We start from the raw sequence: 15,992 nt of genomic DNA, 5'->3' as shown, positions 1-15,992 counted from the left end.
ACGTTGTACATTGGTCGGCTAATTACCTTATTTTTAGACCCGTGGACAACGTTGCCGCGACGTCGTACCTTGGTCGGCTGGTTACGTTATTTTTTGGTCCCGTGGACAACGTTGCCGAGACGTTGTACCTTGGTCGGCTGGATACATTAATTTTGGTACCATGGGTTAAGTTGCGGCTAAGTCGCTCTTTGGTCGCAGGACAACGGATCTCGAGTGCATATAGTGGTTTATCCAGAGATGGAGAGATCACACTGGACTGCTCTCAGTTCTGACACTTTTGTAATGTACCCATAGTCTACATGAATTTCAATCACACACAATATTAAATGTTGCACCCAGCACGTATAAATGTAGACAATGCATGTAATTCATGTGCAGCTCAGCCCCAGCATGTCATTGGTCATCAATTTTCTCATATGCAGAAACATAGCTTTAATAAATAAGACTGAATCTGGAATATAATTTAGTCTTTCATTCTTTACTATAAACATGTACAAAAGCAATCAATGTGTGATGTGTAACATGATTAAGCAAACATTCTTTGTATAGCACACCAAAGCTGTATGACACACAATGCAAATTTGTGCTCCAATAATTTTTGTGATACAAAATTGTTAAATGTGACCAAAAGGTAAGCGACTCTTAAGAGTTTCATTTCCAAAGACAAGTCATCACAGAATATTACAATTCTTCCTTAGCAAACCTGCCCTCAGTCTGCCCCTGAGCAACAACTTTGCGCATGCCCATTTCAACGCATCGCTCAAATTGGGGTTTCAGAAGAGATTTTGCAGGGGTTCAACACCGTCTTGTACGCATTGGATTTCAACTGGAAATTAGCTACTTCAAAGGTGAGTTTCTTTACAGAAATATATAAACATATTTTAAGAAATTTGATGGGGCATACTTATACGTATATGTTTGAAATGTAGGCCATTTAGCCTGTTTATGTGCTATCAGATTCACATTGTTTACGTTAGGATTTCGATAGCTACAGTACAGTAGAGGTTAAACCCTCCAGAAAGTTATGTTGAAATACTGAAAATGCATAGGCCTACATGTTTTCAAAGTTTAGCTTCTCACAAATCACCCACAAAAGAATCAGTGAAAATAAACGTTCAGAACTGTTAAAAACCTTGTCCCAAAATAGTTTATTTAGCCCGGAATTTTCAAAGACTGTGGAGCTAGCGTGGCTGATCACGTTTTAATCACAGCAATGGCGTCTATAAAAGTATCATGTCACTAATTTTTCCAATTTGTACATGGCATCTTTTTTTGGATAAGTTTATTCGTTTTAACCTTTTAGATGCGTGAGTTTTAAATATTTCCGACGCTTCCACCAGTTATTTTTCCAAAACGGCAGCTAGGTTGCTTTAATTAGCTTCCGTTACCTAGCAACCTAGCATAATACTCGTAGCAATGCTACTACCTGCTAGTGTTACTTGTTAGCCTACTAATTGTAAATTTTGAAGCCATACTATAGCGTTTGTCATATAGTTTTTGTCTATCGGAAAACAGTCGGTTGGAATGTTCAGAATCACACATGTGCGACGCTACGATGTGGGGCCCTGCTTTCGAACGATCACATATGTGCAATGCTACTCCTTTTATATCAATATGCTATAACTATGTACATAAACTACATTCCATTTTCATTTCTGTACAGATTATCCTACCACCGTCACACGGCCTAGCACTGTGTCCCTGGGAAATGATGGTAAAGTAATGAATGACCGTTTAAAACAGTGACAATAATTGTATGAGCCATGGCAACCTAAAGGCTATGTTTTGAAGCAAAAGCATAACTTAAAACTTTTGCATCACCAGATTCCATACCCCTAGATGTCAACTCTGGTCTGGTGGAGGTGAACCAATTGGGGGCCCAGGAAAACAGCTGGCAGCCAGGCAAGTGCAAATATAAGACACTCAAAAAAATATATGCTTTGTATACAACCATTCAAGGTAACATTTGTTATTTACATAAATGTTACAGCTAATCTAGAAGAACCACAGTGTATGCCAATCATGCTAACTCTTGTAAACTTGTTTTACTTGTCTTTAATGACAGACACATTACAGGTTATGCTCCGGAAGATGGAGACATTGGAGGAGAACCAGCGAGAGGCTCTCCTATTCAGGCGACTACAGGGCAGACACACTGCCAGTGCCAGTGATGGACCTACAGGTGGCCCAAACACAGGCTGAACTCCAAGACGCCTTAAGCGAGGAGCGCCTTAAGGTGCTGGAGTTGCGAAAGAGAGTGGTAAGTGTTTGGAGATGCCATGAACTATGGCTTACACGCAGCGTTCAACGTTCACATTGGTGCTGACAATAAGTTAATGACTTCTAATTCCAGACGCTGTGATGAAGTGGAAGACGGGACTGGGAGAGAAAGCTGTGGAGCTCCTCATAGAGGAGACACTCAAACACAACCCGGCAGCCCGTTCAAAACAAGCCAGGTGAATGAATCATGATTGTAGCTTCCATATCCAACCTTTCACATGGCTATGTGACACAAATCTAGAATCACATGTTTTTTTGATGATGTATATTATTTTAGATGTGATTTTTTTATGACTTGTATAGTGCCTTTTTACACGTGCAATTATGTTGATAGAACACTAACTTATTTTGTGCTTCATTGTCAGGGCCAACAGACAGGACCTGTAGCGGGGACTGGCAGAAGATTTTAATTCACTGTTTGGCACTTTGTTTGAAATAAAATGACAATGTTACATGGAAATGCTGCCTTGTTTATGATTAGCTGGAGTTAGGCTACACATCACACAAACCTCCTAAAGTTGGCTACCATGTAGCCTATTATACAAGAACAAGTAGCATTTTGGGCAAATGAGGTCTGCATATGAACCGCCCCAATATAAGCAGTAGAATTGAGAAATATAGGTTACTTAGTTAACGTTGCAGTTACGGACTGGCAATGTCACAAAATGACGTTGCTAGGAGGTCGCGGTTACGGACTGGCAACGTCGGAAAATGACGTTGCTAGGAGGTCGCGGTTACGGACTGGCAACGTCGGAAAATGACGTTTCTAGGAGGTCGCGGTTACGGACTGGCAACGTCGGAAAATGACGTTGCTAGGAGGTCGCGGTTACAGACTGGCAACGTCGGAAAAATAACGTTGCCACGACGTCGCGGTTACGGACTGGCAACGTCACAAGATTACGTTGCGGTTACGTTCTGGCGTCCCACAGATGCACGGTCCCGCAACGTCGCCAAAGACGTTGCGGCAACGTATGTTTGGTCATCGAGTGACGTTGCGGCAACGTAAGGGCAACGTAACTGTGTTAGCTGATTATTGGTATAAACCGACAATTGCTAGTAATCGTGTTTCTCATGGTCAAGTAAATGTACCAATCACCTGTGTGAGAGACTGAGTGGTGCGTGTCTGTCGTTACGGTGATGGTGCAGCTATGATTGCTAACGCGGTGAGGGCACAGAATAAGAGAAATGTAGCTAGAATCCACACCTCAAACAAGATAACCTAGACGCAAAACTGTACGTCCAATCCAAAATCTAATGATATTTTCCGAGACCCAAGACTCTGCCGAAACCAGAGATATTCTTTATATGTATGTGTAGTCAGAAATACGACTCTACCTGCAGTTTCAAAAACGTGTTCCTTCTGCTTTCCTGGTGCGTGTTTGTTTGGTTGCCATGGCGATGGAGCAGCTGTGATCGCTAACGAGCTGGGCAGAGAGAATAACTAATGTAGCTAGAATCCACACCTCAAACAAGTTAACCTAGACGCAAAACTGTACGTCCAATCCAAAATCTAATGATATTTTCCGAGACCCAAGACTCTGCCGAAACCAGAGATATTCTTTATATGTATGTGCAGTCAGAAATACGACTCTACCTGCAGTTTCAAAAACGTGTTCCTTTTGCTTTCCTGGTGCTTGTTTGTTTGGTTGCCACGGTGATGGCGCAGCTGTGATAGCTAACGAGCTAGGCAGAGAGAAAAACGAACATTTACCTATAATCCACACCTCAATCAAGTTGACCTAGACGCAAAACTATACGTCCAATCCAAAATATAAGGATATTTTCCGAGACCCAAGACTCTGCCGAAACCACAGATGTCCTTTATATGTCTGTGCGGTCAGAAATATGTCTCTACCGGCAGTTTCGAAATCGTCTTCCTTCTTGCTTTCTCTGACGGATTTTACCCACCTCTCCATTGAAGTTAGTGAGAGAATTTGAAAGGCTGCTCTCGCTTCAAGGCTCATAGCTGAAAATCTGTAAATGTGAGCTCTTTAGCAGTTACATTGGCTGAAAGAGGACAATGTTTCCTACATTTTAAGGTATAACTTGTTTATGTAAGTTAAACTATATGAACGTTAGAGGAATTTGTTTGACAATTTAGTTGAATATCAGAAAAAGAGCAGCCAGCTTGCTGCTCATTCATAAAAATCAAGGAGCAAACATTTTAATGTATTTCAAACTGTCATAATTCAAAATTGGCTGAACATTTGAAAAAGCTGAATCATTTGGGAATAGCTGAATGTCTTGTGAACATTTTAAAGGTTGAATGGTGTCTCTAGCTGAAAGTATGCTGAAGTAGTTACGTTTGAAAGAGGAGGAAGCTTTTTAATGATTTGAAAGGATTTACCATTACTTTTAATGGGAGAATAATTTGCACAAAAACCTTAATGTCTTAAAAAGTATAAAAGTGAGAAATACCAGAAGTCATAGCCATCATCTCCTGAAGGAGCTGAACGTTTTGATACAAAAGTTGTAGGAATCGGTGAAAGTATGCAGAACTAGTTAAAGGCCAAAAAACGGCGGAAGAACTAAGAAGTTGATATAACTAGAAACGGCTGTTCCTGCGAAACAGCAGTGAGAATGCTGAAACCCTGAATGGGGATAGCTGACCATGCGAAAAAAGCTGAAAATAGTGAAAATTTAGTAGAAAGTTATAAGCTGAAGCTTCAAAGCAACCGAAAGGTATTTTTGAAAGGGGCTGGAGCAGCATTCCAACAATGATTTGAAAGGATTTACCATTACTTTTAAAGGGAGAATAATTTGAGCAAAAACCTTAATATTTTAAAAAGTATAAAAGTGAGAAATGAGAAAATACCCGCAAGCTGAAATGAATTTCAAAAATGTGTGAGTCACACAAAAGAGGCAGTGTGGAAGCTGAACTGCATCATCTTAACAAAGCTAAGAGCTAAAATAGCCTACAATGTGGGAGAAGCTGAAAGCTGAACTGTTAAACAGAAGAAGAAGTAGGCTAGCTAGTCGTAACAAGAATATTATCGTTTTAACAGATGAAATTATAGTTGGGATAGTAATAGCAGTAGCAGATGTAGCCTACCATTGAGTGTGTTTACTCGGCTTTCTTAGTAGGATTCAATGTGTTGATGGAATGGAACATACAGCAGTAGAGCCGATACAGGAAGAGACGGCGACACTTTGTTGCAGAAGGATGATGGTGCAAGTTTTGGCCGTGGAGCATACAACGATTAATAAAAAAGAAGACGCGTTTATTGAGTAATCGCATAACTAATTACACATGTAAACGGAGTAATCGTATTATTGGTATAAACCGACAATTGCTAGTAATCGTGTTTCTCATGGTCAAGTAAACGTACCAATCACCTGTGTGAGAGACTGAGTGGTGCGTGTCTGTCGTTACGGTGATGGTGCAGCTATGATTGCTAACGCGCTGAGGGCATAGAATAAGAGAAATGTAGCTAGAATCCACACCTCAAACAAGATAACCTAGACGCACAACTGTACGTCCAATCCAAAATATAAGGATATTTTCCGAGACCCAAGACTCTGCCGAAACCAGAGATATTCTTTATATGTCTGTGCAGTCAGAAATACGACTCTACCTGCAGTTTCAAAAACGTGTTCCTTTTGCTTTCCTGGTGCTTGTTTGTTTGGTTGCCACGGTGATGGCGCAGCTGTGATAGCTAACGAGCTAGGCAGAGAGAAAAACGAACATTTACCTAGGATCCACACCTCAAACAAGTTGACCTAGACGCAAAACTATACGTCCAATCCAAAATATAAGGATATTTTCCGAGACCCAAGACTCTGCCGAAACCAGAGATGTCCTTTATATGTCTGTGCGGTCAGAAATACGACTCTATCGGCAGTTTCAAAATCTTGTTCCTTCTTGCTTTCTCTGACTGATTTTACTAACCTCTCCATTGAAGTTAGTGAGAGAATTTGAAAGGCTGCTCTCGCTTCAAGGCTCATAGCTGAAAATCTGTAAATGTGACCTCTTTAGTAGTTACATTGGCTGAAAGAGGACAATTTTTCCTACATTTTAAGGTATAACTTGTTTCTGTAAGTTAAACTATATGAACGTTAGAGGAATTTGTTTGACAAATTAGTTGAATATCAGAAAAAGAGCAGCCAGCAGTGTGCCACTCTGCTTGCTGCTCATTCATAAAAATCAAGAAGGAGCAAACATTTTAATGTATTTCAAACTGTCATAATTCAAAATTGGCTGAACATTTGAAAAAGCTGAATCATTTGGGAATAGCTGAATGTCTTGTGAACATTTTAAAGGTTGAATGGTGTCTCTAGCTGAAAGTAAGCTGAAGTAGTTACGTTTGAAAGAGGAGGAAGCTATTTAATGATTTGAAAGGATTTACCATTACTTTTAATGGGAGAATAATTTGCACAAAAACCTTAATGTCTTAAAAAGTATAAAAGTGAGAAATACCAAAAGTCATAGCCATCATCTCCTGAAGGAGCTGAACGTTTTGATACAAAAGTTGTAGGAATCGGTTAAAGTATGCAGAACGAGTTAAAGGCCAAAAAACGGCGGAAGAACTGAGAAGTTGAAAAGCAACTAGAAACGGCTGTTCCTGCGAAACAGCAGTGAGAATGCTGAAAACCTGAATGGGGATAGCTGACCATGCTAAAAAAGCTGAAAATAGTGAAAATTTAGTAGAAAGTTATAAGCTTCAAAGCAACCGAAAGGTATTTTTGAAAGGGACTGGAGCAGCATTCCAACAATGATTTCAAAGGATTTACCATTACTTTTAAAGGGAGAATAATTTGCACAAAAACCTTAATATTTTAAAAAGTATAAAAGTGAGAAATGAGAAAATACCCGCAAGTTGAAATGATTTTCAAAAATGTGTGAGTCACACAAAAGAGACAGTGTGGAAGCTGAACTGCATCATCTTAACAAAGCTAAGAGCTAAAATAGCCTACAATGTGGGAGAAGCTGAAAGCTGAACTGTTAAACAGAAGAAGAAGTAGGCTAGCTAGTCGTAACAAGAATATTATCGTTTTAACAGATTAAATTATAGTTGGGATATTATTAGCAGTAGCAGATGTAGCCTATGCGTTTACTCGGCTTTCTTAGTTGGATTCAATGTGTTGATGGAATGAAACATACAGCAGTAGGGCCGATACAGGAAGACACGGCGACACTTTGTTGCAGAAGGATGATGGTGCAAGTTTTGTCCGTGGAGCATACAACGATTAATAAAAAAGAATCATGTAGACACGTTTATTGAGTAATCGCATAACTAATTACACATGTAAACGGAGTAATCATATTTTTGGCATAAACCGACAATTGCTAGTAATCGTGTTTCTCATGGTCAAGTAAACGTACCAATCACCTGTGTGAGAGACTGAGTGGTGCGTGTCTGTCGTTACGGTGATGGTGCAGCTATGATTGCTAACGCGGTGAGGGCACAGAATAAGAGAAATGTAGCTAGAATCCACACCTCAAACAAGATAACCTAGACGCAAAACTGTACGTCCAATCCAAAATATAAGGATATTTTCCGAGACTCAAGACTCTGCCGAAACCAGAGATATTCTTTATATGTATGTGCAGTCAGAAATACGACTCTACCTGCAGTTTCAAAAACGTGTTCCTTTTGCTTTCCTGGTGCTTGTTTGTTTGGTTGCCACGGTGATGGCGCAGCTGTGATAGCTAACGAGCTAGGCAGAGAGAAAAACGAACATTTACCTAGCATCCACACCTCAAACAAGTTGACCTAGACGCAAAACTATACGTCCAATCCAAAATATAAGGATATTTTCCGAGACCCAAGACTCTGCCGAAACCAGAGATGTCCTTTATATGTCTGTGCGGTCAGAAATACGACTCTATCGGCAGTTTCAAAATCTTGTTCCTTCTTGCTTTCTCTGACTGATTTTACTCACCTCTCCATTGAAGTTAGTGAGAGAATTTGAAAGGCTGCTCTCGCTTCAAGGCTCATAGCTGAAAATCTGTAAATGTGAGCTCTTTAGTAGTTACATTGGCTGAAAGAGGACAATTTTTCCTACATTTTAAGGTATAACTTGTTTCTGTAAGTTAAACTATATGAACGTTAGAGGAATTTGTTTGACAAATTAGTTGAATATCAGAAAAAGAGCAGCAAGCAGAGTGTGCCACTCTGCTTGCTGCTCATTCATAAAAATCAAGAAGGAGCAAACATTTTAATGTATTTCAAACTGTCATAATTCAAAATTGGCTGAACATTTGAAAAAGATGAATCATTTGGGAATAGCTGAATGTCTTGTGAACATTTTAAAGGTTGAATGGTGTCTCTAGCTGAAAGTATGCTGAAGTAGTTACGTTTGAAAGAGGAGGAAGCTTTTTAATGATTTGAAAGAATTTACCATTACTTTTAATGGGAGAATAATTTGCACAAAAACCTTAATGTCTTAAAAAGTATAAAAGTGAGAAATACCAAAAGTCATAGCCATCATCTCCTGAAGGAGCTGAACGTTTTGATACAAAAGTTGTAGGAATCGGTTAAAGTATGCAGAACGAGTTAAAGGCCAAAAAACGGCGGAAGAACTAAGAAGTTGAAAAACAATAGTGAGAATGCTGAACAGCATTCTCACAATAAAGAGAAACAGGAAAACAATAGTGAGAATGCTGTTAACAGCATTCTCACAATAAAGAGAAACAGGAAAACAATAGTGAGAATGCTTAACAGCATTCTCACAATAAAGAGAAACAGGAAAACAATAGTGAGAATGCTTAACAGCATTCTCACAATAATAAAGAGAAACAGGAAAACAATAGTGAGAATGCTTAACAGCATTCTCACAATAATAACTAGAAACGGCTGTTCCTGCGCAACAGCAGTGAGAATGCTGAAAACCTGAATGGGGATAGCTGACCATGCTAAAAAAGTGGAAAATGTTGAACATTTAGTAGAAAGTTATAAGCTGAAGCACCTGAAAGGTATTTTTGAAAGGGGCTGGAGCTGGACGAAGGTATAAAACTACAGAAAAGAGAAGAAAAATAAAAAAAGAGAAATAATTCTGAAGATTTTGAAAATGTAGCAGAAAATTATTTGCTGGAGTTTCAAAAGGCCTGAAATGTATGTTAGAAAGGACCTGCAGCAAGATGAAGGCAGAAAAGTACAGAAAAGGGAAGAAAATGCAAAAGTATGGCAGTTGGAAGGTACTGCTGTGAAAGGTAATTTTGAAAGGACCTGGAGCAAGATGAAGGCAGAACACAGAAGAAAAGAGAAGAAAATAAGAAAAAAATGCAAAACAATAAGGGCAACAATTCAGAAAGATGAGCTGCAGGAAAATGTGAAAATTTAGCAGAAAACCAGTTGCTGAAGTCTGGGTTGAACGAATTTGAAGGTAAAAGGACAACACTGGAATGACTTGAACTTGCTGGAAAAACGTAGCAACCGTTGGTCATTGGCAACAGACTGGCAACATTTCTAACCTAGAATCTAGGTTTCAGGTTCAAGGTTCAAGGTGGAGGAGAAACTAATCATGTGTGCCTGCACACCCAGCCCTGTTCAGACACTTAATTTAAGATGACATAAAAATAAAAACTTTTAAATTCAATCACGTCACATTACGTGACTTTGTTGGTTGTGCAACTGCAAAAGCTACTTGAACTCAGATTAAAATGCTGCTGCAAAAAAAGATGAACTACAGTATTGTGGGTATTAAATAAGATCATGCTACATCTAACCAGCGGATCATTTCTTGCAAGTGTGTCAAAGTGGTATTTGTACAGACTGTATTAACACCGTAGGCGTGAACAATGCATGCATCGTCATCGTCTCCATCTGACTTTAGCCAAAGCGAAGCTAGAGAGAGGATGCATTGGGAGATTTCCTATAGTAAGCTAGATACTGCTTCAAATTGAAAACGGAGAATATATTTGAGTAAAGACAAGTTACTTAACATCTGTGTTCAATATCGTCAATTAAAAGTAAAAACTTTCCAGTTACGAAGCGTTTGTTCGTAGGATTAACGCCAGCTGCAGCAAACACTTACACCAGCCCCGGGTTGGCTGTTCGTGACGGTCAGCTATGACAGTCTTGAGCGTCGATTTTTGCAAATTTCTGTGAAACTTGCTAAAATAAAAACGATCTAGCTAGATTATGTACACTTTAAGCTCAATGTACATACCTTGTTTGGCCAATTTGGTCGATTGTGGAAAAGAGGTCGAACCGTTTTTAGTTATGGAGAGCCATCGCGCTAGCTCGACTATAGGAGAGAATAACAGAAATGTAGCTAGAATCCACACCTCAAACAAGATAACCTAGACGCAAAACTGTACGTCCAATCCAAAATATAAGGATATTTTCCGAGACCCAAGACTCTGCCAAAACCAGATATATTCTTTATATGTCTGTGCAGTCAGAAATACGACTCTACCTGCAGTTTCAAAAACGTGTTCCTTCTGCTTTCCTGGTGCGTGTTTGTTTGGTTGCCACGGCGATGGAGCAGCTGTGATTGCTAACGAGCTGGGCAGAGAGAATAACTAATGTAGCTAGAATCCACACCTCAAACAAGTTAACCTAGACGCAAAACTATACATCCAATCCAAAAAAATAAGTATATTTTCCGAGACCCAAGACTCTGCCGAAACCAGAGATGTCCTTTATATTTCTGTGCGGTCAGAAATACGACTCTACTGGCAGTTTCAAAATCTTGTTCTTTTTGCTTTCTCTGACGATTTTGTCACCAGATTTGCATTGGTCTCTATGGGGCGAGAGTTGGACTTTGTCTCGCTTTCGTGGGGCTCTGAACAAATGTGTACGTCTGTTGGATTCAACAGACAACTGTCTACGACCGGCACAAAATGAGCTATCTATTGATCCAAAAACGAAGCATGAAGAGCGAAAATTGTGGCAATGCTGGCAAACTAGAAATATTTTTTCAACGACATCCGAAGCTGCCCTCCACTCTAAGCGTTTCAGTCTGCACTCTAGGGTTTCACGTAAACACCCATGTAAATCTCAGAAACGGCTTGAAAAAGTCATGACACATAATCAGTGATATTGGAAAAAAGTTGAATAGATATCAAAAAGCTGAATTATTTAAAAATAGTTTAGGGGTTTGTCAACATTTTAAAGTTTAAATGGTGGCTCTAGCTGAAAGATTGAGGAAGAAGAAGGATTTGGAAGTTGAAGAAGTTTAAAGAAGTTTGAGAGGATTTGAAAGAAAACTCCATTGGAAACCCATGTTAAAAATATTATGAATATTGATTTATATTAATTCAAGCATAAGAGGTACAAAGCTGAAAAGTCATAGCAGGAATGGCCTGAAACTGCTGAATTTTTTGATAGCTGAACGGTTTTAATAGCTGAAGATTTGAAGGCGCTGAAACGTGCCACGGAAGAAATAGAAGAAGTTGAATAAAGATTCAAAGAACAATACTTGGAATTCCAACAATAATAAGTATGCAGAATAACAATAGTGTTTTTGCTTGCAGCAAACACACTAAATATATATGTGAGAGAACAAAGGTTGTGCCCTTGCCGAAGGCAAAGCACACCCAACTAGAGAGGGTACAATTTCTGGGGAAATTGTAGGGTGTGCTTGCTTGCGTCGGTTGCACAGGGGTCCGTTTTTTAATGACATTTTTACAACTGATATTTCTGTATATTTTATATCAAATCAAATCAAATTTATTTGTATAGCCCTTTTTACACGCAAGCATGTCACAGAGGGCTTCACATATGCCCATAGAACTGCCCCTCAACCAACCTAAACCCTCAAGGAAGACAAGGAAAAACTCCCAAAAAACTCTCAACAGGAGAAGAAAATTGAAGAAACCTTGGGAGGAGCAATTCAGAGAGGGATCCCCTCCTCCAGAGACGGTTGGTGAGAGAGAGGAGCAGAACACAGGCTAAACATAGTCATACAGTGTCGATGGGTTTTTAAAACACCAAAATCCATTGTTCAACTTTATAGATGTAGGACAGGACCGGGAGACTCGCGACCAGGTCCAGCGTTGGCTGACCGACGACCAGGCAGGTGCTGACAACTCAAACCCCCCACACCACAAGGGATGTGTGTGGGGGGGGACAGAGAGAGGAGAGCAGGGATTAGAGAATGCCAGGAGCAGCTAACAGTTACAGTCATAATAGAATGAGATCCCCACCGGTCAAGTGTGGACTGGTGCAGCAATTTAACAGAGCAAAAAAGGGGAATTTGATGCAACCCCACACACCAAGACAGCGACAGCGCCCCTCATTTGGAACATGAAATCTGTTCCAGGGAAAGAGAACTCTAAAATAAGTTATACTTATAGAATAAGGATGGAAACAACCCGTCCCCCGTTGCCTCCTTTATAAAAATACATACTTATTATTTATAAAGATGACATAGATTTAAAAGCATCTTTTTTTTTGCTGCTCATTTACAACTCAAAATACGAGTGAAGTGTAGAATGAAATAGATGTCTTCTCATTTCCCCTGCAAGAGGCAGCCTCATAGCTGAATCAAAACGAATACATTTGGCAGACCGGTGTAAAAATGGACCTAATCTCTATGACTTTAACGTCCTTTTAAGTTTTCCCTTCTCGTGATATTTTCAGGCATTTAGCCTACTCATATTGCATTCATTAATAAAGAACCCCCTTTGAAGATTATTCTACGACGTTACCCGGCAGTAAAAGATGGAATCGCGATTCAAACAGTACCATCTGCTAACTAAAAATATGCCCCCAAAAACGTAAATAAGCTTGACATTTATTTAGTGGAAAATCGCTAATTCATAAAAAGCTCACTGGTAGCGATCATTGTCATTAACAACGCAAAGAACCTGCCCCGGTAAATTGTACTTCTACAGTACAGTACTACTGCTGTGTTCGTCTTGGTAGCGATTGCGTTGGTTGAATTTGATTTAACGTTCCGTTGTACGGTTTAGCCTGAAATTATTTTCATGAACAGATTGACAAAGTTTAGGCTGTGGCAATGAAGTTAAGGTTAGTAGTTAGATAGACTTTTGATTTAAGTAAGGGGAGTGCCGAACATGTTCTGTCGCCGTTTGACTTCCTACAGCTGTGTAGATGTTTTTGTAGTGTCTCGCGTAGGCTACAGCGTTGCAGTGAGCAACACTGGTTTGAAACCACAAGTAATGATAATTTCACCCACAAATCGTTTACTTGTAATGTAATGTCATAATAAAATCTACAACGAAAATGTATTTGTGAGGAATGTTTATTTTAACGATTGAAAACAGATGCATCATAGACCACTGTAGTATGTGTTGCCCGGGCAACAGAGGCTAATGTCATGATGCTAATACTTCAGTGACATAGTAGACTACTGTTTCCGAAAGTAGATGTACTTCCTTAATAAAATCAGCTTATATTGTACATTACACGTCACAATTGTGTGTCATATCACAAAGTAAAATTTGTAAATAGTTATCACACTGGCCTCTTTGCTTGTGGCGTTTCTGCAGCTGCCTTGCAGTAAAGCAGTTAGCTTAGCTATCTCCCAGAAGTTAATGAGCTGCTAAACTAATGTTCTGCTAGAGGTAGTCACGCGAGTTTTCGTGACGTTAGTGACGTAAGTAGCGTCATTGACTGTGGCTAGCAAGTTAGCCACCGTTACCTTCACTTTTCGCCACAAAAACTTAATTTCCACTTAAACCATGCAACGGAACGTAAATCCCAATCAAGCAACTCAATCGCTACCAAGACGAAACTTTTGACACCTAGGTTGTCTATGTAGGCCAAATATTGACTGAGTTTTAGGGGGGCAAAAATAAATAAAAATAATAATAATATATATGTGAGAGAACAAAGGTTGTGCCCTTGCCGAAGGCAAAGCACACCCAACTAGAGAGGGTACAATTTCTGGGGAAATTGTAGGGTGTGCTTGCTTGCGTCGGTTGCACAGGGGTCCGTTTTTTAATGACATTTTACAACTGATATTTCTGTATATTTTATATAAAAATGCATAGGGCCTACTTATTATTTATAAAGATTACATAGATTTAAAAGCTTTTTTTTTTGCTGCTCATTTACAACTCAAAATACGAGTGAAGTGTAGAATGAAATATGATACCTTCTCATTTCCCCTGCAAGAGGCAGCCTCATAGCTGAATCAAAACGAACTAATTTGGCAGACCGGTGTAAAAATTGACCTAATCTCTATGACTTAAACGTCCTTTTAAGTTTTCCCTTCTCGTGACATTTTCAGGCATTTAGCCTACCGCATTCATTCATTAATAAAGAACCCCCTTTGAAGATTATTCTACGACGTTACCGGCAGTAGAAGATGGAATCGCGATTCAAACAGTACCATCTGCTAACTGAAAATATGCCCCCAAAAACGTAAATAAGCTTGACATTTATTTAGTGGAAAATCGCTCATTCATAAAAAGCTCACTGGTAGCGATCATTGTCAGTAACAACGCAAAATGCGATATAGCCCTGTGTGGAGAAGCTGCTCCGGTAAATTGTACTACTACGGTACAGTACTAGACTACTGCTGTGTTCGTCTTGGCAGCGATTGCGTTGGTTGAATTCGATTTAACGTTCCGTTGTACGGTTTAGGCTGAAATTAATTATTTTCATGAACAGATTGACAAAGTTTAGGCTGTGGCAATGAAGTTCAGGTTAGAAGTCAGATAGTTTCACCTATTGAAAGACTTTTGATTTAAGTAAGGGGAGTGCCTAACATGTTCTGTCGGCGTTTGACTTCCTAAACATCTGTGTAGATGTTTTTGTAGTGTGTCTCGCGTAGGCTACAGCGTTGCAGTGAGCAACACTGGTTTGAAACCACAGGTAATGACAATTTCACCCACAAATCGTTTACTTGTAATGTAATGTCATAAATCCTACAACGAAAATGTATTTGTGAGGAATTTTCATTTTAACGATTGAAAACAGATGCATCATAGACCACTGTAGTATGTGTTGCCCGGGCAACAGAGGCTAATGTCATGATGTTAATGCTCCAGTGAAATACGTAGTAGACTACCGTTTCCGAAAGTAGATGTGGGCCTACTTCCTTAATAATATCAGTTAATATTGTACATTAGGGTTAGACTCCCATGGAACTATAATAATAATAATAATAATAATAAAACTAACAATAACAATAGGTTTCCTCCTTACGGAGGAATCCTAATAAAACTAACAATAACAATAGGTTTCCTCCTTACGGAGGAATCCTAATAAGAATACCAACAATAACAATAGGTTCCCTCCTACCGGAGGAACCCTAATAAGAATACCAACAATAACAATAGGTTCCCTCCTACCGGAGGAACCCTAATAATAAGAATACCAACAATAACAATAGGTTCCCTCCTACCGGAGGAACCCTAATAATAAGAAGAATACCAACAATAACAATAGGTTCCCTCCTACCGGAGGAACCCTAATAACAGAAATGTAGCTAGAATCCACACCTCAAACAAGTTAACCTAGACGCAAAACTATACGTCCAATCCAAAAAATAAGGATATTTTCCGAGACCCAAGACTCTGCCGAAACCAGACATGTCCTTTATATGTCTGTGTGGTCAGAAATACGACTCTATCGGCAGTTTCAAAATCCAATAATACTATATATGATAGAGAACAAAGGTTCCCTTTGCCGAAGGCAAAGCACACCCAATAATAATAAGAATACGTAGAAACACTTAAGGTGGCTTCACCGCTTTGTGGCTTGGCCACCAAATACCATATTTTAGAAAGGAAATAAAAGTATAAAATACTTTTTAAATGATCTGAATATACAATACAATGTTTTGGTAGGGTT

General features: G+C 39.3%; 1 long non-coding RNA gene across 1 annotated transcript; it reads left to right on the top strand.

The window, feature by feature from the left end:
* Positions 1-752: 752 nt before the first annotated feature.
* Positions 753-1,867, top strand: LOC134020837 (uncharacterized). Its single transcript, XR_009930453.1, has 3 exons — positions 753-848; positions 1,664-1,714; positions 1,825-1,867. It is a non-coding gene; the product is annotated as an uncharacterized LOC134020837 (long non-coding RNA).
* Positions 1,868-15,992: the final 14,125 nt, after the last annotated feature.

This window comes from Osmerus eperlanus, chromosome 5, assembly GCF_963692335.1.
Source record: "Osmerus eperlanus chromosome 5, fOsmEpe2.1, whole genome shotgun sequence".
Taxonomy (NCBI): domain Eukaryota; kingdom Metazoa; phylum Chordata; class Actinopteri; order Osmeriformes; family Osmeridae; genus Osmerus; species Osmerus eperlanus.
This window is presented reverse-complemented; position numbering and strand designations above follow the sequence as displayed.